Source organism: Schistocerca cancellata, chromosome 6 (assembly GCF_023864275.1).
Source record: "Schistocerca cancellata isolate TAMUIC-IGC-003103 chromosome 6, iqSchCanc2.1, whole genome shotgun sequence".
Lineage (NCBI taxonomy): Eukaryota > Metazoa > Arthropoda > Insecta > Orthoptera > Acrididae > Schistocerca > Schistocerca cancellata.
The window spans coordinates 730362809-730379223 of record NC_064631.1 but is presented as its reverse complement, the minus strand read 5'-3'; positions in this window follow the sequence as shown (position 1 = coordinate 730379223).

Below are 16415 nucleotides of genomic sequence, written 5' to 3'. Positions count from 1 at the left end.
AGTTAGTACACTTCAAACATGAAAAAGGTCATTTTATAATCAACATCAAAAACCTAAATTCCGAAAGTATAAACCACTAGAAAATGCTTTCCGAAGGAACAAAATGTATCGTGCACGGTACCCTCCACCCTGCCCTCTGGTGCTACTGATGTCCCTCTCTCTGAAAATGTACTCAATGGGACCGTAATGTTGCAACCACACACCAGTTGACCTGCTGTGAGGAAAGATCGAGTTAGTACATTTCAAACATGAAAAAGGTCATTTTATAATCAACATCAAAAACCAAAATTCCAAAAGTATAAAACACAAAAAATGCTTACCGAAGAAAGAAAATGTAACGTGCATGGCACCCTCCACCCTGCCCTGTGGTGCAACTGATGTCCCTCTCTCCGAAAATGTACTCAATGGGACCGTAATGTTGCAACCACACACCAGTTGACCTGCAGTGAGGAAAAATCGAGTTAGTACATTTCAAACATGAAAAAGGTCATTTTATAATCAACATCAAAATCCTAAACTCCGAAAGTATAAAACACTAGAAAATGCTTTCCGAAGGAACAAAATGTATCGTGCATGGCACCCTCCACCCTGCCCTGTGGTGCAACTGATGTCCCTCTCTCCGAAAATGTACTCAATGGGACCGTACTGTTGCAACCACACACCAGTTGACCTGCTGTGAGGAAAAATCGAGTTAGTACATTTCAAACATGAAAAAGGTCATTTTATAATCAACATGAAAAACCAAAATTCCAAAAGTATAAAACACTAGAAAATGCTTACCGAAGAAAGAAAATGCATCGTGCACGGCACCCTCCACCCTGCCCTGTGGTGCAACTGATGTCCCTCTCTCCGAAAATGTACTCAATGGGACCGTAATGTTGCAACCACACACCTGTTGACCTGCTGTGAGGAAGAATCGAGTTAGTACATTTCAAACATGAAAAAAATCATTTTAAAATCAACATGAAAAACCAAAATTCCAAAAGTATAAAACACTAGAAAATGCTTACCGAAGAAAGAAAATGCATCGTGCACGGCACCCTCCACCCTGCCCTGTGGAGCAACTGATGTCCCTCTCTCCGAAAATGTACTCAATGGAACCGTAATGTTGCTACCACACACCAGTTGACCTGCTGTGAGGAAAAATCGAGTTAATAAATTTCAAACATGAAATAGGTCATTTCATAATCAACATCAAAAACCAAAATTCCAAAAGTATAAAACATGAAAAATGCTTACCGAAGAAAGAAACTGTATCGTGCATGGCACCCTCCACCCTGCCCTGTGGTGCAACTGATGTCCCTCTCTCCGAAAATGTACTCAATGCGACCGTAATGTTGCAACCACACACCAGTTGACCTGCTGTGAGGAAAAATCGAGTTAGTACATTTCAAACATGAAAAAGGTCATTTTATAATCAACATCAAAAACCAAAATTCCAAAAGTATAAAACACAAAAAATGCTTACCGAAGAAAGAAAATGTAACGTGCATGGCACCCTCCACCCTGCCCTGTGGTGCAACTGATGTCCCTCTCTCCGAAAATGTACTCAATGTAACCGTAATGTTGCAACCACACACCAGTTGACCTGCAGTGAGGAAAAATCGAGTTAGTACATTTCAAACATGAAAAAGGTCATTTTATAATCAACATCAAAAACCTAAACTCCGAAAGTATAAAACACTAGAAAATGCTTTCCGAAGGAACAAAATGTATCGTGCATGGCACCCTCCACCCTGCCCTGTGGTGCAACTGATGTCCCTCTCTCCGAAAATGTACTCAATGGGACCGTACTGTTGCAACCACACACCAGTTGACCTGCTGTGAGGAAAAATCGAGTTAGTACATTTCAAACATGAAAAAGGTCATTTTATAATCAACATGAAAAACCAAAATTCCAAAAGTATAAAACACTAGAAAATGCTTACCGAAGAAAGAAAATGCATCGTGCACGGCACCCTCCACCCTGCCCTGTGGTGCAACTGATGTCCCTCTCTCCGAAAATGTACTCAATGGGACCGAAATGTTGCAACCACACACCAGTTGACCTGCTGTGAGGAAGAATCGAGTTAGTACATTTCAAACATGAAAAAAATCATTTTAAAATCAACATGAAAAACCAAAATTCCAAAAGTATAAAACACTAGAAAATGCTTACCGAAGAAAGAAAATGCATCGTGCACGGCACCCTCCACCCTGCCCTGTGGTGCAACTGATGTCCCTCTCTCCGAAAATGTACTCAATGGAACCGTAATGTTGCTACCACACACCAGTTGACCTGCTGTGAGGAAAAATCCAGTTAGTACATTTCAAACATGAAAAAGGTCATTTTATAATCAACATTAAACACCAAAATTCCAAAAGTATAAAACACAAAAAAATGCTTACCAAAGAAAGAAAATGTATCGTGCATGGCACCCTCCACCATGCCCTGTGGTGCAACTGATGTCCCTCTCTCCGAAAATGTACTCAATGGGACCGTAATGTTGCAACCACACACCAGTTGACCTGCTGTAAGGAAAAATCGAGTTAGTACATTTCAAACATGAAAAAGGTCATTTTATAATCAACATCAAAAACCAAAATTCCAAAAGTATAAAACACAAAAAATGCTTACCGAAAAAAGAAAATGTATCGTGCATGGCACCCTCGACCCTGCCCTGTGGTGCAACTGATGTCCCTCTCTCCGAAAATGTACTCAATGGGACCGTAATGTTGCAACCACACACCAGTTGACCTGCTGTGAGGAAAAATCGAGTTAGTACATTTCAAACATGAAAAAGGTCATTTTATAATCAATGTCAAAAACCAAAATTCCAACAGTATAAAACACAAAAAAATGCTTACCGAAGTAAGAAAATGTATCGTGCATGGCACCCTCCACCCTGCCCTGTGGTGCAACTGATGTCCCTCTCTCCGAAAATGTACTCAATGGGACCGTAATGTTGCAACCACACACCAGTTGACCTGCTGTGAGGAAAAATCGAAATAGTACATTTCAAACATGAAAAAGGTCGTTTTATAATCAACATCAAAAACCAAAATTCCAAAAGTATAAATCACAAAAAAATGCTTACCGAAGAAAGAAAATGTATCGTGCATGGCACCCTCCACCCTGCCCTGTGGTGCAACTGGTGTCCCTCTCTCCGAAAATGTACTCAATGGGACCGTAATGTTGCAACCACACACCAGTTGACCTGCTGTGAGGAAAAAACGAGTTAGTACATTTCAAACATGATCATTTCATAATCAATGTCAAAAACCAATATTCCAAAAGTATAAAACACTAGAAAACGCTTACCGAAGAAAGAAAATGTATAGAGCTCCGCACCCTCCACACTGCCCTTTGGTGCAACTGATGTCCCTCTCTCCGAAAATAAACTCAATGGGACCGTAATGTTGCAACCACACACCAGTTGACCTGCTGTGAAGAAAAATCGAGTTAGTACATTTCAATCATGAAAAAGGTCATTTTATAATCAATGTCAAAAACCAATATTCCAAAAGTATAAAACACAAAAAAATGCTTACCGAAGAACGAAAATGCATCGTGCATGGCACCCTCCACCCTGCCCTGTGGTGCAACTGATGTCCCTCTCTCCGAAAATGTACTCACTGGGACCGTAATGTTGCAACCACACACCAGTTGACCTGCTGTGAGGAAAAATCGAGTTAGTACAATTCAAACATGAAAAAGGTCATTTTATAATCAACATCAAAAACCAAAATTCCAAAAGTATAAACACTAGAAAATGCTTACCGAAGAAAGAAAATGTATCGTGCATGGCACCCTCGACCCTGCCCTGTGGTGCAACTGATGTCCCTCTCTCCGAAAATGTACTCAATGGGACCGTAATGTTGCAACCACACACCAGTTGACCTGCTGTGAGGAAAAATCGAGTTAGTACATTTCAAACATGAAAAAGGTCATTTTATAATCAACATCATAAACCAAAATTACAAAAGTATAAAACATGAAAAAATGCTTACCGAAGAAACAAAATGTATTGTGCATCTCACCCTCCACACTGCCCTGTGGTGCAACTGATGTCCCTCTCTCCGAAAATGTACTCTATGTGACCGTAATGTTGCAACCACACACCAGTTGACCTGCTGTGAGGAAAAATCGAGTTAATAAATTTCAAACATGAAATAGGTCATTTTATAATCAACATCAAAAACCAAAATTCCAAAAGTATAAAACACTAGAAAATGCTTATCGAAGAAAGAAAATGTATGGAGCTCCGCACCCTCCACACTGCCCTGTGGTGCAACTGATGTCCCTCTCTCCCAAAATGTACTCAATGCGACCGTAATGTTGCAACCACACACCAGTTGACCTGCTGTGAGGAAAAAACGAGTTAGTACATTTCAAACATGAAAAAGGTCATTTTATAATCAACGTCAAAAACCAAAATTCCAAAAGTATAAAACATGAAAAATGCTTACCGAAGAAAGAAAATGTAACGTGCACGGCACCCTCCACACTGCCCTGTGGTGCAACTGATGTCCCTCTCTCCGAAAATGTACTCAATGGAACCGTAATGTTGCTACCACACAACAGTTGACCTGCTGTGAGGAAAAATCGAGTTAGTACATTTCAAACATGAAAAAGGTCATTTTATAATCAACATCATAAACCAAAATTACAAAAGTATAAAACATGAAAAAATGCTTACCGAAGAAAGAAAATGTATTGTGCATCTCACCCTCCACCCTGCCCTGTGGTCCAACTGATGTCCCTCTCTCCGAAAATGTACTCAGGGCGACCGTAATGTTGCAACCACACACCAGTTGACCTACTGTGAGGAAAAATCGAGTTAATAAATTTCAAACATGAAATAGGTCATTTCATAATCAACATCAAAAACCAAAATTCCAAAAGTATAAAACATGAAAAATGCTTACCGAAGAAAGAAAATGTATGGAGCTCCGCACCCTCCACACTGCCCTGTGGTGCAACTGATGTCCCTCTCTCCGAAAATGTACTCAATGCGACCGTAATGTTGCAACCACACACCAGTTGACCTGCTGTGAGGAAAAAACGAGTTAGTACATTTCAAACATGAAAAAGGTCATTTTATAATCAACGTCAAAAACCAAAATTCCAAAAGTATAAAACATGAAAAATGCTAACCGAAGAAAGAAAATGTAACGTGCATGGCATCCTCCACCCTGCCCTGTGGTGCAACTGATGTCCCTTTCTCCGAAAATGTACTCAATGGGACCGTAATGTTGCAACCACACACCAGTTGACCTGCAGTGAGGAAAAATCGAGTTAGTACATTTCAAACATGAAAATGTCATTTTATAATCAACATCAAAAACCTAAACTCCGAAAGTATAAAACACTAGAAAATGCTTTCCGAAGGAACAAAATGTATCGTGCATGGCACCCTCCACCCTGCCCTGTGGTGCAACTGATGTCCCTCTCTCCGAAAATGTACTCAATGGGACCGTACTGCTGCAACCACACACCAGTTGACCTGCTGTGAGGAAAAATCGAGTTAGTACATTTCAGACATGAAAAAGGTCATTTTAAAATCAACATGAAAAACCAAAATTCCAAAAGTATAAAACACTAGAAAATGCTTACCGAAGAAAGAAAATGCATCGTGCACGGCACCCTCCACCCTGCCCTGTGGTGCAACTGATGTCCCTCTCTCCGAAAATGTACTCAATGGAACCGTAATGTTGCTACCACACACCAGTTGACCTGCTGTGAGGAAAAATCGAGTTAGTACATTTCTAACATGAAAAAGGTCATTTTATAATCAACATCATAAACCAAAATTACAAAAGTATAAAACATGAAAAAATGCTTACCGAAGAAAGAAAATGTATTGTGCATCTCACCCTCCACCCTGCCCTGTGGTGTAACTGATGTCCCTCTCTCCGAAAATGTACTCAATGGGATCGTAATGTTGCAACCACACACCAGTTGACCTGCTGTGAGGAAAAATCGAGTTAATACATTTCAAACATGAAATAGGTCATTTTATAATCAACATCAAAAACCAAAATTCCAAAAGTATAAAACACTAGAAAATGCTTATCGAAGAAAGAAAATGTATGGAGCTCCGCACCCTCCACACTGCCCTGTGGTGCAACTGATATCCCTCTCTCCGAAAATGTACTCAATGCGACCGTAATGTTGCAACCACACACCAGTTGACCTACTGTGAGGAAAAAACGAGTTAGTACATTTCAAACATGAAAAAGGTCATTTTATAATCAACGTCAAAAACCAAAATTCCAAAAGTATAAAACATGAAAAATGCTTACCGAAGAAAGAAAATGTATCGTGCATGGCACCCTCCACCCTGCCCTGTGGTGCAACTGATGACCCTCTCTCCGAAAATGTACTCAATGGGACCGTACTGTTGCAACCACACACCAGTTGACCTGCTGTGAGGAAAAATCGAGTTAGTACATTTCAAACATGAAAAAGGTCATTTTATAATCAACATGAAAAACCAAAATTCCAAAAGTATAAAACACTAGAAAATGCTTACCGAAGAAAGAAAATGCATCGTGCACGGCACCCTCCACCCTGCTCTGTGGTGCAACTGATGTCCCTCTCTCCGAAAATGTACTCAATGGAACCGTAATGTTGCTACCACACACCAGTTGACCTGCTGTGAGGAAAAATCGAGTTAGTACATTTCAAACATGAAAAAGGTCATTTTATAATCAACATCAAACACCAAAATTCCAAAAGTATAAAACACAAAAAAATGCTTACCGAAGAAAGAAAATGTATCGTGCATGGCACCCTCCACCATGCCCAGTGGTGCAACTGATGTCCCTCTCTCCGAAAATGTACTCAATGGGACCGTAATGTTGCAACCACACACCAGTTGACCTGCTGTGAGGAAAAATCGAGTTAGTACATTTCAAACATGAAAAAGGTCATTTTATAATCAACATCAAAAACCAAAATTCCAAAAGTATAAAACACAAAAAATGCTTACCGAAAAAAGAAAATGTATCGTGCATGGCACCCTCCACCCTGCCCTGTGGTGCAACTGATGTCCCTCTCTCCGAAAATGTACTCAATGGGACCGTAATGTTGCAACCACACACCAGTTGACCTGCTGTGAGGAAAAATCGAGTTAGTACACTTCAAACATGAAAAAGGTCATTTTATAATCAACATCAAAAACCTAAATTCCGAAAGTATAAAACACTAGAAAATGCTTTCCGAAGGAACAAAATGTATCGTGCACGGCACCCTCCACCCTGCCCTCTGGTGCTACTGATGTCCCTCTCTCTGAAAATGTACTCAATGGGACCGTAATGTTGCAACCACACACCAGTTGACCTGCTGTGAGGAAAGATCGAGTTAGTACATTTCAAACATGAAAAAGGTCATTTTATAATCAACATCAAAAACCAAAATTCCAAAAATATAAAACACAAAAAATGCTTACCGAAAAAAGAAAATGTATCGTGCATGGCACCCTCCACCTGCCCTGTGGTGCAACTGTTTTCCCTCTCTCCGAAAATGTACTCAATGGGACCGTAATGTTGCAACCACACACCAGTTGACCTGCTGTGAGGTAAAATCGAGTTAGTACATTTCAAACATGAAAAAGGTCAATTTATAATCAACATGAAAAACCAAAATTCCAAAAGTATAAAACACTAGAAAATGCTTACCGAAGAAAGAAAATGTATCGTGCACAGCACCCTCCACACTGCCCTGTGGTGCAACTGATGTCTCTCTCTCCGAAAATGTACTCAATGCGACCGTAATATTGCAACCACACACCAGTTGACCTGCTGTGAGGAAAAAACGAGTTAGTACATTTCAAACATGAAAAAGGTCATTTTATAATCAATGTCAAAAACCAAAATTCCAACAGGATAAAACACAAAAAAATGCTTACCGAAGAAAGAAAATGTATCGTGCATGGCACCCTCCACCCTGCCCTGTGGTGCAACTGATGTCCCTCTCTCCGAAAATGTACTCAATGGGACCGTAATGTTGCAACCACACACCAGTTGACCTGCTGTGAGGAAAAATCGAAATAGTACATTTCAAACATGAAAAAGGTCGTTTTATAATCAACATCAAAAACCAAAATTCCAAAAGTATAAATCACAAAAAAATGCTTACCGAAGAAAGAAAATGTATCGTGCATGGCACCCTCCACCCTGCCCTGTGGTGCAACTGGTGTCACTCTCTCCGAAAATGTACTCAATGGGACCGTAATGTTGCAACCACACACCAGTTGACCTGCTGGGAGGAAAAAACGAGTTAGTACATTTCAAACATGATCATTTCATAATCAATGTCAAAAACCAATATTCCAAAAGTATAAAACACTAGAAAACGCTTACCGAAGAAAGAAAATGTATAGAGCTCCGCACCCTCCACACTGCCCTTTGGTGCAACTGATGTCCCTCTCTCCGAAAATAAACTCAATGGGACCGTAATGTTGCAACCACACACCAGTTGACCTGCTGTGAAGTAAAAACGAGTTAGTACATTTCAAACATGATCATTTTATAATCAATGTCAAAAACCAATATTCCAAAAGTATAAAAAACAAAAATATGCTTACCGAAGAACGAAAATGCATCGTGCATGGCACCCTCCACCCTGCCCTGTGGTGCAACTGATGTCCCTCTCTCCGAAAATGTACTCAATGGGACTGTAATGTTGCTACCACACAACAGTTGACCTGCTGTGAGGAAAAATCGAGTTAGTACATTTCAAACATGAAAAAGGTCATTTTATAATCAACATCATAAACCAAAATTACAAAAGTATAAAACATGAAAAAATGCTTACCGAAGAAAGAAAATGTATTGTGCATCTCACCCTCCACCCTGCCCTGTGGTGCAACTGATGTCCCTCTCTCCGAAAATGTACTCAATGGGATCGTAATGTTGCAACCACACACCAGTTGACCTGCTGTGAGGAAAAATCGAGTTAATACATTTCAAACATGAAATAGGTCATTTTATAATCAACATCAAAAACCAAAATTCCAAAAGTATAAAACACTAGAAAATGCTTATCGAAGAAAGAAAATGTATGGAGTTCCGCACCCTCCACACTGCCCTGTGGTGCAACTGATGTCCCTCTCTCCCAAAATGTACTCAATGCGACCGTAATGTTGCAACCACACACCAGTTGACCTGCTGTGAGGAAAAAACGAGTTAGTACATTTCAAACATGAAAAAGGTCATTTTATAATCAACGTCAAAACCAAAATTCCAAAAGTATAAAACATGAAAAATGCTTACCGAAGAAAGAAAATGTAACGTGCACGGCACCCTCCACCCTGCCCTGTGGTGCAACTGATGTCCCTCTCTCCGAAAATGTACTCAATGGAACCGTAATGTTGCTACCACACAACAGTTGACCTGCTGTGAGGAAAAATCGAGTTAGTACATTTCAAACATGAAAAAGGTCATTTTATAATCAACATCATAAACCAAAATTACAAAAGTATAAAACATGAAAAAATGCTTACCGAAGAAAGAAAATGTATTGTGCATCTCACCCTCCACCCTGCCCTGTGGTGCAACTGATGTCCCTCTCTCCGAAAATGTACTCAATGGGATCGTAATGTTGCAACCACACACCAGTTGACCTGCTGTGAGGAAAAATCGAGTTAATACATTTCAAACATGAAATAGGTCATTTTATAATCAACATCAAAAACCAAAATTCCAAAAGTATAAAACACTAGAAAATGCTTATCGAAGAAAGAAAATGTATGGAGCTCCGCAACCTCCACACTGCCCTGTGGTGCAACTGATGTCCCTCTCTCCGAAAATGTACTCAATGCGACCGTAATGTTGCAACCACGCACCAGTTGACCTACTGTGAGGAAAAAACGAGTTAGTACATTTCAAACATGAAAAAGGTCATTTTATAATCAACGTCAAAAACCAAAATTCCAAAAGTATAAAACATGAAAAATGCTTACCGAAGAAAGAAAATGTATCGTGCATGGCACCCTCCACCCTGCCCTGTGGTGCAACTGATGTCCCTCTGTCCGAAAATGTACTCAATGGAACCGTAATGTTGCTACCACACACCAGTTGACCTGCTGTGAGGAAAAATCGAGTTAGTACATTTCAAACATGAAAAAGGTCATTTTATAATCAACATCAAACACCAAAATTCCAAAAGTATAAAACACTAGAAAATGCTTACCGAAGAAAGAAAATGTATCGTGCACAGCACCCTCCACACTGCCCTGTGGTGCAACTGATGTCTCTCTCTCCGAAAATGTACTCAATGCGACCGTAATATTGCAACCACACACCAGTTGACCTGCTGTGAGGAAAAATCGAGTTAGTACATTTCAAACATGAAGAAGGTCATTTTATAATCAACATCAAAAACCAAAATTCCAAAAGTATAAAACACAAAAAATGCTTACCGAAAAAAGAAAATGTATCGTGCATGGCACCCTCCACCCTGCCCTGTGGTGCAACTGATGTCCCTCTCTCCGAAAATGTACTCAATGGGACCGTAATGTTGCAACCACACACCAGTTGACCTGCTGTGAGGAAAAATCGAGTTAGTACACTTCAAACATGAAAAAGGTCATTTTATAATCAACATCAAAAACCTAAATTCCGAAAGTATAAAACACTAGAAAATGCTTTCCGAAGGAACAAAATGTATCGTGCACGGCACCCTCCACCCTGCCCTCTGGTGCTACTGATGTCCCTCTCTCTGAAAATGTACTCAATGGGACCGTAATGTTGCAACCACACACCAGTTGACCTGCTGTGAGGAAAGATCGAGTTAGTACATTTCAAACATGAAAAAGGTCATTTTATAATCAACATCAAAAACCAAAATTCCAAAAATATAAAACACAAAAAATGCTTACCGAAAAAAGAAAATGTATCGTGCATGGCACCCTCCACCCTGCCCTGTGGTGCAACTGTTTTCCCTCTCTCCGAAAATGTACTCAATGGGACCGTAATGCTGCAACCACACACCAGTTGACCTGCTGTGAGGTAAAATCGAGTTAGTACATTTCAAACATGAAAAAGGTCAATTTATAATCAACATGAAAAACCAAAATTCCAAAAGTATAAAACACTAGAAAATGCTTACCGAAGAAAGAAAATGTATCGTGCACAGCACCCTCCACACTGCCCTGTGGTGCAACTGATGTCTCTCTCTCCGAAAATGTACTCAATGCGACCGTAATATTGCAACCACACACCAGTTGACCTGCTGTGAGGAAAAATCGAGTTAGTACATTTCAAACATGAAGAAGGTCATTTTATAATCAACATCAAAAACCAAAATTCCAAAAGTATAAAACACAAAAAATGCTTACCGAAAAAAGAAAATGTATCGTGCATGGCACCCTCCACCCTGCCCTGTGGTGCAACTGACGTCCCTCTCTCCGAAAATGTACTCAATGGGACCGTAATGTTGCAACCACACACCAGTTGACCTGCTGTGAGGAAAAATCGAGTTAGTACACTTCAAACATGAAAAAGGTCATTTTATAATCAACATCAAAAACCTAAATTCCGAAAGTATAAAACACTAGAAAATGCTTTCCGAAGGAACAAAATGTATCGTGCACGGCACCCTCCACCCTGCCCTCTGGTGCTACTGATGTCCCTCTCTCTGAAAATGTACTCAATGGGACCGTAATGTTGCAACCACACACCAGTTGACCTGCTGTGAGGAAAGATCGAGTTAGTACATTTCAAACATGAAAAAGGTCATTTTATAATCAACATCAAAAACCAAAATTCCAAAAATATAAAACACAAAAAATGCTTACCGAAAAAAGAAAATGTATCGTGCATGGCACCCTCCACCCTGCCCTGTGGTGCAACGGTTTTCCCTCTCTCCGAAAATGTACTCAATGGGACCGTAATGCTGCAACCACACACCAGTTGACCTGCTGTGAGGTAAAATCGAGTTAGTACATTTCAAACATGAAAAAGGTCAATTTATAATCAACATGAAAAACCAAAATTCCAAAAGTATAAAACACTAGAAAATGCTTACCGAAGAAAGAAAATGTATCGTGCACAGCACCCTCCACACTGCCCTGTGGTGCAACTGATGTCTCTCTCTCCGAAAATGTACTCAATGCGACCGTAATATTGCAACCACACACCAGTTGACCTGCTGTGAGGAAAAAACGAGTTAGTACATTTCAAACATTAAAAAGGTCATTTTATAATCAATGTCAAAAACCAAAATTCCAACAGGATGAAACACAAAAAAATGCTTACCGAAGAAAGAAAATGTATCGTGCATGGCACCCTCCACCCTGCCCTGTGGTGCAACTGATGTCCCTCTCTCCGAAAATGTACTCAATGGGACCGTAATGTTGCAACCACACACCAGTTGACCTGCTGTGAGGAAAAATCGAAATAGTACATTTCAAACATGAAAAAGGTCGTTTTATAATCAACATCAAAAACCAAAATTCCAAAAGTATAAATCACAAAAAAATGCTTACCGAAGAAAGAAAATGTATCGTGCATGGCACCCTCCACCCTGCCCTGTGGTGCAACTGGTGTCCCTCTCTCCGAAAATGTACTCAATGGGACCGTAATGTTGCAACCACACACCAGTTGACCTGCTGGGAGGAAAAAACGAGTTAGTACATTTCAAACATGATCATTTCATAATCAATGTCAAAAACCAATATTCCAAAAGTATAAAACACTAGAAAACGCTTACCGAAGAAAGAAAATGTATAGAGCTCCGCACCCTCCACACTGCCCTTTGGTGCAACTGATGTCCCTCTCTCCGAAAATAAACTCAATGGGACCGTAATGTTGCAACCACACACCAGTTGACCTGCTGTGAAGTAAAAACGAGTTAGTACATTTCAAACATGATCATTTTATAATCAATGTCAAAAACCAATATTCCAAAAGTATAAAAAACAAAAATATGCTTACCGAAGAACGAAAATGCATCGTGCATGGCACCCTCCACCCTGCCCTGTGGTGCAACTGATGTCCCTCTCTCAGAAAATGTACTCAATGGGACCGTAATGTTGCTACCACACAACAGTTGACCTGCTGTGAGGAAAAATCGAGTTAGTACATTTCAAACATGAAAAAGGTCATTTTATAATCAACATCATAAACCAAAATTACAAAAGTATAAAACATGAAAAAATGCTTACCGAAGAAAGAAAATGTAATGTGCATCTCACCCTCCACCCTGCCCTGTGGTGCAACTGATGTCCCTCTCTCCGAAAATGTACTCAATGGGATCGTAATGTTGCAACCACACACCAGTTGACCTGCTGTGAGGAAAAATCGAGTTAATACATTTCAAACATGAAATAGGTCATTTTATAATCAACATCAAAAACCAAAATTCCAAAAGTATAAAACACTAGAAAATGCTTATCGAAGAAAGAAAATGTATGGAGCTCCGCACCCTCCACACTGCCCTGTGGTGCAACTGATGTCCCTCTCTCCCAAAATGTACTCAATGCGACCGTAATGTTGCAACCACACACCAGTTGACCTGCTGTGAGGAAAAAACGAGTTAGTACATTTCAAACATGAAAAAGGTCATTTTATAATCAACGTCAAAACCAAAATTCCAAAAGTATAAAACATGAAAAATGCTTACCGAAGAAAGAAAATGTAACGTGCACGGCACCCTCCACCCTGCCCTGTGGTGCAACTGTTTTCCCTCTCTCCGAAAATGTACTCAATGGAACCGTAATGTTGCTACCACACAACAGTTGACCTGCTGTGAGGAAAAATCGAGTTAGTACATTTCAAACATGAAAAAGGTCATTTTATAATCAACATCATAAACCAAAATTACAAAAGTATAAAACATGAAAAAATGCTTACCGAAGAAAGAAAATGTATTGTGCATCTCACCCTCCACCCTGCCCTGTGGTGCAACTGATGTCCCTCTCTCCGAAAATGTACTCAATGGGATCATAATGTTGCAACCACACACCAGTTGACCTGCTGTGAGGAAAAATCGAGTTAATACATTTCAAACATGAAATAGGTCATTTTATAATCAACATCAAAAACCAAAATTCCAAAAGTATAAAACACTAGAAAATGCTTATCGAAGAAAGAAATTGTATGGAGCTCCGCAACCTCCACACTGCCCTGTGGTGCAACTGATGTCCCTCTCTCCGAAAATGTACTCAATGCGACCGTAATGTTGCAACCACACACCAGTTGACCTACTGTGAGGAAAAAACGAGTTAGTACATTTCAAACATGAAAAAGGTCATTTTATAATCAACGTCAAAAACCAAAATTCCAAAAGTATAAAACATGAAAAATGCTTACCGAAGAAAGAAAATGTATCGTGCATGGCACCCTCCACCCTGCCCTGTGGTGCAACTGATGACCCTCTCTCCGAAAATGTACTCAATGGGACCGTACTGTTGCAACCACACACCAGTTGACCTGCTGTGAGGAAAAATCGAGTTAGTACATTTCAAACATGAAGAAGGTCATTTTATAATCAACATCAAACACCAAAATTCCAAAAGTATAAAACACAAAAAAATGCTTACCGAAGAAAGAAAGTGTATCGTGCATGGCACCCTCCACCATGCCCTGTGGTGCAACTGATGTCCCTCTCTCCGAAAATGTACTCAATGGGACCGTAAAGTTGCAACCACACACCAGTTGACCTGCTGTGAGGAAAAATCGAGTTAGTACATTTCAAACATGAAAAAGGTCATTTTATAATCAACATCAAAAACCAAAATTCCTAAAGAATAAAACACAAAAAATGCATACCGAAAAAAGTAAATGTATCGTGCATGGCACCCTCCACCCTGCCCTGTGGTGCAACTGATGTCCCTCTCTCCGAAAATGTACTCAATGGGACCGTAATGTTGCAACCACACACCAGTTGACCTGCTGTGGGGATAAATAGAGTTAGTACATTTCAAACATGAAAAAGGTCATTTTATAATCAACATCAAAAACCTAAATTCCGAAAGGATAAAACACTAGAAAATGCTTTCCGAAGGAACAAAATGTATCGTGCACGGCACCCTCCACCCTGCCCTCTGGTGCAACTGATGTCCCTCTCTCCGAAAATGTACTCAATGGGACCGTAATGTTGCAACCACACACCAGTTGACCTGCTGTGAGGAAAAATCGAGTTAGTACATTTCAAACATGAAAAAGGTCATTTTATAATCAACATCAAAAACCAAAATTCCAAAAGTATAAAACACAAAAAATGCTTACCGAAAAAAGAAAATGTATCGTGCATGGCACCCTCCACCCTGCCCTGTGGTGCAACTGTTGTCCCTCTCTCCGAAAATGTACTCAATGGGACCGTAATGTTGCAACCACACACCGGTTGACCTGCTGTGAGGAAAAATCGAGTTAGTACATTTCAAACATGAAAAAGTCATTTTATAATCAACAACAAAAACCAATATTCCAAAAGTATAAAACACAAAAAAATGCGTACCGAAGAAAGAATATGTATCGTGCATGGCACCCTCCACCCTGCCCTGTGGTGCAACTGATGTCCCTCTCTCCGAAAATGTACTCAATGGGACCGTAATGTTGCAACCACACACCAGTTGACCTGCTGTGAGGACAAATAGAGTTAGTACATTTCAAACATGAAAAAGGTCATTTTATAATCAACATCAAAAACCAAAATTCCAAAAGTATAAAACACAAAAAAATGCTTACCGAAGAAAGGAAATGTATCGTGCATGGCACTCTCCACCCTGCCCTGTGGTGCAACTGATGACCTTCTCTCCGAAAATGTACTCAATGGGACCGTACTGTTGCAACCACACACCAGTTGACCTGCTGTGAGGAAAAATCGAGTTAGTACATTTCAAACATGAAAAAGGTCATTTTATAATCAACATCAAAAACCAAAATTCCAAAAGTATAAAACACTAGAAAATGATTACCGAAGAAAGAAAATGTATCGTGCAGGGCACCCTCCACCCTGCCCTGTGGTGCAACTGGTGTCCCTCTCTCCGAAAATGTACTCAATGGGACCGTAATGTTGCAACCACACACCAGTTGACCTGCTGGGAGGAAAAAACGAGTTAGTACATTTCAAACATGATCATTTCATAATCAATGTCAAAAACCAATATTCCAAAAGTATAAAACACTAGAAAACGCTTACCGAAGAAAGAAAATGTATAGAGCTCCGCACCCTCCACACTGCCCTTTGGTGCAACTGATGTCCCTCTCTCCGAAAATAAACTCAATGGGACCGTAATGTTGCAACCACACACCAGTTGACCTGCTGTGAAGTAAAAACGAGTTAGTACATTTCAAACATGATCATTTTATAATCAATGTCAAAAACCAATATTCCAAAAGTATAAAAAACAAAAATATGCTTACCGAAGAACGAAAATGCATCGTGCATGGCACCCTCCACCCTGCCCTGTGGTGCAACTGATGTC